The sequence below is a fragment of the Phocoena phocoena genome, chromosome 20, assembly GCF_963924675.1.
Source record: "Phocoena phocoena chromosome 20, mPhoPho1.1, whole genome shotgun sequence".
NCBI classification, from domain to species: domain Eukaryota; kingdom Metazoa; phylum Chordata; class Mammalia; order Artiodactyla; family Phocoenidae; genus Phocoena; species Phocoena phocoena.
The window spans coordinates 41384030-41393017 of record NC_089238.1 but is presented as its reverse complement, the minus strand read 5'-3'; positions in this window follow the sequence as shown (position 1 = coordinate 41393017).

Here is an 8988-nt window from a genome sequence, read left to right as displayed (position 1 = left end):
ACCCCATGGGACTAGAAGGGGTCCCCTCCACTCCCACTCCCCTCCATCCCACATAGCAGCTGTGCTGGGGGGAAGGAAGGCGGAGGCCACCACTGTTGTCCTGTTTACATGCAAAGCCTGTGAAGACCAGGGACCAGTCCTCAAAAATGAAGTGAGGTGGTAACAGATGTGCAGTGGAGCATCAGGCCACGGGGCAGTGGCAGCTGGATGGTAGCTCCTCCCACCTCACCTGCCTCCACTGCCCGCCGCACCTCCACCCTGAACCCAGAGCAGGAGCCCACCTAGTAGGAGAGGCCAGAAGTCCCCACCTGGGCAAAGCCAGGCCTCACCCTTCAGCCCAGCCAGGCCTGATTTTGAATCCTGAAGTGACCTCCCCCCACCCACACACAGAGGGACCGTTTTCTTCCTTCAGTGTTTGAATGAGAGGCCAAGAGCCCGAGGAAGCTCAGGGAGAAGCTCCTCGGCCCAAGGAGGCCTGGGGGATCTGTTCTCTTTTTTCTGAGCCAACAGCTACAGGCTCAGTGTTTAAAAATGTTTGAATCAACAGAGGAACTGTTTATCAATATTTAAAAAAAGAAATGTAATTAGAGGTTGGCAACCCCCCAGGGCTCCAGGCCATAGATGTCAAAGGCTTCCTTGACCTGGAGCCGGGCGGAGGGGTTGGGGGGAGACAGGGTGGAAAGCAACGGCAGACACGGGCTGCTCTGCCATAAACCCCACTGGGCAGGGCTCCCTGCTGAGGCTCGTGAAAGCCTCCGTGGCCAATGAAATGGCATTTCACATGCATCCACGTTTTCCTTTCCTAGGTGGTTTTTCTTTCTAAACTTGGGAATACAGACATTCTATTTTAAGAACATTAATTACTGTCCAATTTTAATGTAACTAATGCGAACAAAAAAATCCAACCTTGAACCAAGGAAAGGAAACAATTTATGGGGTGATTTTGTGTTCACATCCCTCAAGATTGCCTGAGAACATTTGTCTAATGCATTTATTTCTGGTCAAGAGAAGTGAATACCTGACTTTTTGGTGGTTTCTGGAGAACGAGGTGAGGGCTGGCCACATCTGCCTCAGAGATGCCAGCTCGGTCCACCTCAGGCCAGGATGCCTCCTCGGGCCTCAGAGAGGTAGTGTCAGGAACGTAAAAATAGAGAGGGATTCGGCAGCCGCCTTGACACACGGTTTTCTCATCCCAGGGACTGCCACGTAGGGCCCTCCTGTTCCAGCTATTCTAAGTGAAACAGAAAAAAAGTACGACTATCTGAGACCTAAATAAAAACAGTGCTATATCTTAGCTACTTTTTTTTCCTGCTTTCTTCCACCTTCTCCCAAGTGCTCTTTCTGGCTCCGCTTTCCTCACCAAGCCAAAAATGGGATACGTCTCAAGGTTCTGTCCTTGACCCCTTTTTTCCCTCCGCCTGCCTTCCTTGAAAACGGACGTCCACAGCTGTGGCTGCAGTTTGGGGTCCACGTGGCCACAGCCCTGCACGTTCCAGGCACGGCCCGCCTCTTGGACAGCCCCTCTCCCAGTATGAAGCCCCAACATCCTGGAACCAGATTTGGCATCTCCCTCTGGAGGGTCACATTTGGAGTGTGTTGTCCCTCCTGGTCATCAGTCCCCATGGCTCTGTCTGTATGCAGGTGGCCAGGTCCCAGCCCCTAGCCCCTCCAGAGCTCACCTCTGAGGCAGGGCTGGGAGCACCGGGTGCTGCCTGCAGGAGGCCCTCATACTGACCGCCGGGGAGATCGGGAAGGCTTCCCTGAGGAAGACTTTTCCGCTGAGGTCTGAAGCTGAGGAGCAGCCAGCCAGCCAAGGCAGGGGGGTTCCAGCATGAGGGGACAGAGTGAGGAAAGACCCTGCCTGAGAGGGACCAGGACCATGGAGGAAACAGAAGGGCTCTGGAGGTACAAGCAGAGGAGGAGAAGACTGGCAAAGAGTGAGACGTGACACGGTGGTGGGCTCAGGGCATGGATTTTATTCAGGGGGCAATGAAAGAGTTTTAAGCTTGGAAGGCACTCGGGTTTGCACGCAGAAAGATCACTTTGGCTTCTGTGCGAGAACAGATGGTGGGGGCCAGGCTGAAGGACCAGGTGAGAGACAATGAGCTTGGCCAGCGTGTCCTCACAGCACCTGCCCGGCCCCACAACGATAGCTCTACCCAGTTCCTGCGGGTTCATACCTTCCAAGCCTCACCAGCATTCTGTCCAGAGCAACAGCTCTTGGACCAATCCACACTCTGGTGCTAAGGACAAATAGTGGCAGCATCCACCTCAAGTCCCTCTGGGACAGGAGGGTGGCAGCAGAGAGAGGGGAGGGTGGTGGCTACAAGCCTTCCCAGACCCCTAGGGTGTTCCTCCCTGGTCTGTGGGTGCCTCCTGAGCATTAGGCAGCCCTGGAGGGTCAAAACACTAGCCAGGAGGGGGCCATCGATAAGCCTTCCCCAGAGTCTGGGCTCTGCCACTCTCTAGCCGTGTGACTCAGACAAGTCACTTACCCTCCCCGAGCCTCAGTTTCCCTCTCTGAGTATGGGAACAATAACACCCAAACCTTCCCAGCTGTTCAGAGAATTAAACAAGAGGTTCTGCATGCAACATCCTTAGCGCAGTTTCTGGCACGCAGCGGGTGCCCCCAAAAAGGTTGATGATGATGATGATGGTAGTGATCTCAGCCAGCTGCAAGTGCTACCACCAACACACATGAGTTCACAGAGGTCTTTTAACATTTAAGGCTAAATGTTTGCCTATCTCCCTTTATATAAGGCAGCCTAACGGATGCACTAGTTCAAACAATTAGGAGCAGTTTTCTCACAGCTCCTGCTGTGCCAACTGGTATGTACAGAGGGAACTGAACCTTTTGGTGACTGACTTTCTGGTCTGGCTAGAAACCATTTTATTAATTCAGCCAAGGTTCCTTGAGTGCCTCTCAGGGACTGGGATCCATGCTCTGCACTCGGGGGGCTCTGGGCTGCTAGTACAAAGCCCGGTGGGTGTTCAGTTGAAGGGAGGGTCTTGACAGCTGCAGAGCTGAGCCTTAGAGGCTGGGTGCCAGGTAGATGGACTGGGGAGGGTGTTCCAGACACAGGGGACAGCATGTGCAAAGGCACGGAGGCGTGAAAGAGCATGGCATGTTCCAGGAAAGACGAAAGCTAGAGGTTGAGGCCATCACAATGAATCACTGGGAGGAAGAAAAAGGCAGACGTGAGGCTGAGGAAGGGGGGCCCCATCACCAAGGGCCCCCAAGCCAGGCAAGGTAGGGGGATTTGTTCTGTGCACAGAGAGAGATCTGAGATGCTGGGCAAGGGCAGGATGAACTCAGACTGCTTGTGGTGGGGATCATGGGCTTGGACACAGAGCATGATGGAAGGGGCCACACCCAGGCTTACTGGCTGTGCCACCATGCGGGCAAGAAATGAGGAGGCCTGAGGGGAAATGACAGCCAGAGAAGGGGGGCAGCAGGGACTGGAAATGGACCGCAGAGCTGGGAGGGACTGGCTCTGGACAGGACATGTCGAGGGTGAGGAAGAGGCCAAGGACAGAGGTTGCCCACCCGACTGAAGGGGCCGGGGCTGCCAGGGCTGGGAGCTGGAGCAGAGAGGGCAGGGTGGTCCCTGGGGACAGGACTCTGACTCCTGCCTTCCCTCCACTGTTTTCAATCTCCTCTCTGTCTTTCTCTCTTCTTTAAGTGCCACCAACAGGAAACCAAAAACTTTTTTGTTTTGAATTTTTGAATTTTGTTTATTTTTTTATACAGCAGCTTCTTATTAGTTACCTATTTTATACGTATTAGTGTATATACGTCAATCCCAATCTCCCATTTCATCCCACCAGGAAACCAAATACTTTTTAATTGTTTAATATATTTCCTTGTTTTTACTCTAAAAAAAATGAGCAAGTGGAATGTTTTCTATTTCCTCCTCAAACAGAAAAGCAAAATTACCTATACATGAGTATTCATGTGCATGAATCTCTCAATTTTTATTTTCCCTGGATGTATTTAAAAAAAAAAAAGGCATTTCAGGCACCAGGGTGAGATTTGGCAACATCATTTGGTGCCCAGCTGGCCCTGGGTGCCCTCCACCCCACCACAAGAGAGACTCAGGCTGGCGGCCACGACTGAGCTCATCACTCAAGGGCTTGAGTGAGACCCTGACATGACAGCTCTTTACCTGTAGGATCTGCAAATCTTCCCTCAAAGCCAGAGGGCACGTTCTTAAACCCCGGGACGATGACATTTTGATAAAGTTTTTTTTTTTTTTTTAAAAAACGATTTCACTTTGCAAGACAAACAGCTTAATAAAATAGAATCTTTTTTGGTAACCACCCATACACCAATCAATCTGTCACTCGGAAAACTTTCCTGAGACATGTGAAATGAGGCCACTCTGGTGTTCTATGGGAAGAAAGAGCCCCCCAGGAAGCCTTCTTCTCACCCAGATGACACCTGCCACCCCAAAACAGGGAAACAATCTGATTCAGAGCACAGGAAATACACGGCTAATTAGTTGCTCAATCAATACTGACTTTTGGAAGAAGAGCATGAGGCAACTGTTCCAGTGTTTACAGGCAGCCACCCACACATCCACATCATGAGTGTATCTCACCTCTTGTTTCCTTTCAATTCCATCCCTATTGGGAACAAAACACAAAAGCCGTTCCCCCCCCTGGGGGCCTGCACAGTGATCTGCACCATGTGGCCCGCTCTGTGCTGCAGCCATTCAAATAAGAACTCAAAGGGTCAACACCAACAAAAATCAAACGGACAGGTTTCAGTCATAAAGCACATCTCCTCTGTGCCCATTTGAGGCTACCGTCAGAATCAAGACCCTCCCTTCACTCACTCCATCTTCCCATCTCTGCTTGGCTGCTTCGTGTTTTTTCCACCTTTATTTTCCCTTAGCCCTAATTCTCTCACTGCTTAAAAAAAAGTCATATTGTACATAGAACACAGTTTAAGTCATCTTGAATTGTTTTTAGAACAAGATGGAATAAATCTCAGTTAATCAGAATCTCCCTCAAAGCAGCTCTAACTGCAGAATTCTCCTGAGTTAACCTTGGAAGGGAAGCAGGCGCCACAGTGTTAGATACTAAGCAGCAGTGTCTGAACACAGTAGGCCCTCAAGGAACGTCAATTAATTTGTTTCTAGATGATGGAATCTGCAAAGCCTCAGGAGCAAGTAAGGTGAACTGAGTAGTAACTACGCTGAAAGAAATAAATGACCAAAATACTACTAACAGGAACAGAACAGAACAACAACAACAAAAAATGGCTGTAATTCCATGACTATAAAAGAATGGAAAAACATCTGGATGTAGTAGTTTGCCTAACTGAAACAACAGAACAAAGGAATCAGTGATGTTGAGGATAAAATAAAACATCCAACCAGAAATGGAGACACAGAAAACAAACAAAGGTGCAAATAACTGAGCTGGAAAATGGGAAATGGGGTCGCAGCCCAAAAATAGGACAGAGAGAGATGGATGGGATGAGGCATACGATGAGGAAAACATCCGGAAAGAAATAATACAAGAAAAGTTTCCAGAGATGAAAAAACAGCTCAGCCTAGAACTAAAGTATACACACTGTGCCTTTCAAGTTTGACTCTCAGGGAAAGAAATAAACATTTGCTAGTTCAATTTTTGAATGATAAATTATCTGGCAAGCCAAAATGAAGGGAGATAGGTTCTTTTGAAATTAGAATGACAAGAGAGCTGACATCATGAGAGTAAAGATAAACCTCAGGAAAAAACGTGCAATTCTAACCACACATGTGTATTCTAACCACAGTTATGCTCCTAAACAAGACCTGCTCTGTACAAGTAGAAAGAAACAAACTCCTCTCACCAGCCATTCCTAGTAGTTATTCTAGGATACTTCTGCATCCCCCACTAAGGTCCCAACCAAATGCACAGACTAGCCAGCTCAACTTGCCTGTCCAGCCATGCCTCTTCCCTTACCTTGGTGCTGGGGTTCTAGGGGTAACTCCTTCACCAGAGTTCAGTCAAGACCCTTCCCAAGGCCAGCAGTTGCTCCCCACACTCACCTCAAGGGGCTTCTGCCAACCCAACTTAGTCTCAGGTCTACATGAAGTCTGACCCTGACACTCAGCTGAAGGGCTGTGTGACTTTATGTTACCAAACCTCTCTGGGCTTGAGCTTTGTTGAACGTAACCTGACTCCAGCATCATCATGTGGGTAAACAAACCAACCTTCTAGGCGCTAGGCCCTTTGCAAACGATATTTATGGACCTATAAAGTCAGTGTTATTATCCTCATTACAAGAAAGTAGAAACTGAGGCTTGGTGAGATGCCCTGCTTGAGGCCACTACTTACTGGTCTAGGGAGCAGGTCCATCCAACTCCACAGCTGGTTCTGCTCTCCAGGCTGTGTCTCAGGACAGGTAGAGGCATCCAGGAACCCAGACCAAGCTCTGTGCGTCTGGGCATGTGGTCTCACTTGGAGCTGCACGTCCATCAGGGGTCATCCCAGGTGATGGTCTGTGGTCTGTGGGCCTGTGGGCTTGAGGCTGATGGTGGATAAGCAGGCAGGCGCGTGTTTAGGACCACTGCTGGCTCGGCGGACACTGCCTTTCTGTGCTGGGTAAATGGCCCACTTTCCATGCCCACCCCCCAGGCCCGCCCTAACCCCCTCCCACTGCCTATTTAAGCAACAGGCCCCAGCTCCACTGGCCCCAGACACCGCCAGCTTCCAGAGCTAGGAGAGCAGTGCTGCAGGCCTCGCTCACTCGGGATGAAAGGTCCTTCTGTTTCACCATTTCCTACTGGTGCGTTTTGAATGATGATGCTGAGCTGGGTTATAGTGGGAGCTGATTCTGCTCGCCTGGGAGTGTACTGAGATGTATAACTGGCAGAGGGAGGCTCTGATTGAATTTTTCCCATTTCTAATCCCTGACTTGATGTGGTCTTATTTTCAAAGAGGGAGAAAGGCTGTAGTTTGTTGAAGGACAGAGGAGAGTGTATTTCAAAACAAGGTCTGGCTCAGAATATCAATGATCTGACATGTTTTTCTTGTCTTTTGAGAAGAGGAAAAGTCCTGTAATCTCAAGGTTGCAGAGATTCCATTTCCCCTCAGGAACCCCTCCCTAAATAGTTACTTCCTGTCATTTAATTTTATTTTGAAAAAACACACAGGGGATTTTTCAGAAGAGTTTGGGAGGGGAGAGAGGCTATGCAGCTTACGGGCGATAGTTAGGGGAATATCTGAGGACAAAGACACCCTCCTTGGCAAATCTCTCATCGAGAGATGAGGTGTGAGCTCCTCACTGCTCTGGGAGAGCGCGGTGGGAGCTTAGAGCCGCTAAGGTTGGGATGGCTCCTTTGTGTCCACTTTCAGATGTCTGTCAGCCTGTGGTCTAGGGACAGGGTGAAGGCGGCTTACTGAGGGTGAGGAGGCAGGCGTCCCAGGCACAGGGGACAGAACACCCTCTAACGTCTTGGCAGGTTGGACTCCCCAGGCCATGGGTGGGGAGGGATGCCTGCCAAGTGCTTAACTCAGAGGAAATAAGCCAGGGTGTCCCCATAAAAACAAGGGCCCCCTCGTGTAGAGCATGTAGAGCAAGGACCTAGGGGCACAGGCTTCCTTCTTCCCGCTCTGATCTGGTAACATCCAGTACCTGTGCTCACTTGGTCCTGGCCATAGCCATCCAAGATCCTGTAGAGAACCCCAGTGTTACGGGGGAGGGGGCATCTGAGGCTCAAAAGTTAAATGACTTGCCCAAGACCTTTCAGCTGACTAGAACCCTTGTCTCACTGGAGCTTTTCTAATGGATTTCTAATCAGGAGGGCGCCAACTGTTTCCCAAGTGAGAAGACACTCCTTCCAGCTCCTCTGCAACATCTTTGGCTTGAGGGCAGAGGGCTTGGGACTCAAATTTCAGATTTTTCTTAAACAGTTTGGGTGATTTGCAAAATAAGTGTATATACAGGACAGGGTCTGGTCCAGAGGGGCCCTGGGGAGTAACGGTTGCCTTGCCTGCGATGTGAGGGTGGTAAGAGGGCTCTGGGCCGGGCAGCAGAACTGGCTTGAAAAGGTGTAAAGCCAACGAGCTCCGCGCAGGGTTGCGCGGGGTGCGGGCTGAACTTCCTGGGCCGAAATCCAAGAGGCCGGGCCAAAAGCCAGGGATTCGGCTACAAATTCGGGGGCGTGACTTGGGACTGGAAGGAGGGACTAAAGAGCCAGGACTTTGCCCGAGGCCAGGGGGCGTGGCCATAGAGCTGCCCAGGGCCAGGTTTCAGGAGGCGGGGCCGAGAGAGTCGAGGCCAGGTAGTGCCTGAGGCCCAGGGCCCAGGGGCCGCGCGACCAGAAAATCGGGGTGGATCCAACACCTGAGGCCGGGGCGGGGCTACAAGAGTGGGGCGGTGCCAGAGAGTCAGCCGGGCCTAAGAACCCCTACTAGGGAGTGAGTGTCTGGGCCCGCTGATCCTCCGACTGGGTCAACAAGGAATGCCAGGAGCCGGTGGCTTCGTGTCCAAAGGTCTCCGCTCACACGAGCGCCCTCCCAAACGCCCCCCTCCGAAGACCCCATTGGGTTCACGAAGCGTCCCCGCTGAGCCTTTCCTCTGCCTGTCTACTCCTTATCTGCGGCCAAGCGGCTTCCTCCCTGTGCCCCACCCTCGTCCCAGTAGCCACTGTCCCTCTTTCCGGGTCTGGGTTCAGTTCTCCCCCACCCTCAGGTGTCTTTGTGAGGCTGAGATTACACAAAGCTCCTGGGGAGAACTCTGATTGTTCTAGCTTCGCCTATCAGATCAAACCCCTACCCCCCCGGCTGGGGCTCCTAATTCGCCTCTCCCCTGCCACTCACCTGCACATCTCCGGCCTGGCCAGGGTCCAGCCGTCCACGTGGAAGCCTCGTGCCCCCCACCCACGGAGTCCTCCGCACCTGTCAATCCTCCTATCCCCCGGGCCTGTCTAGGTCTGTCCCACAAACCTCAGCTCCCACCCCCTCTGGCTGAACTTCGTGGGGACAGCGGGG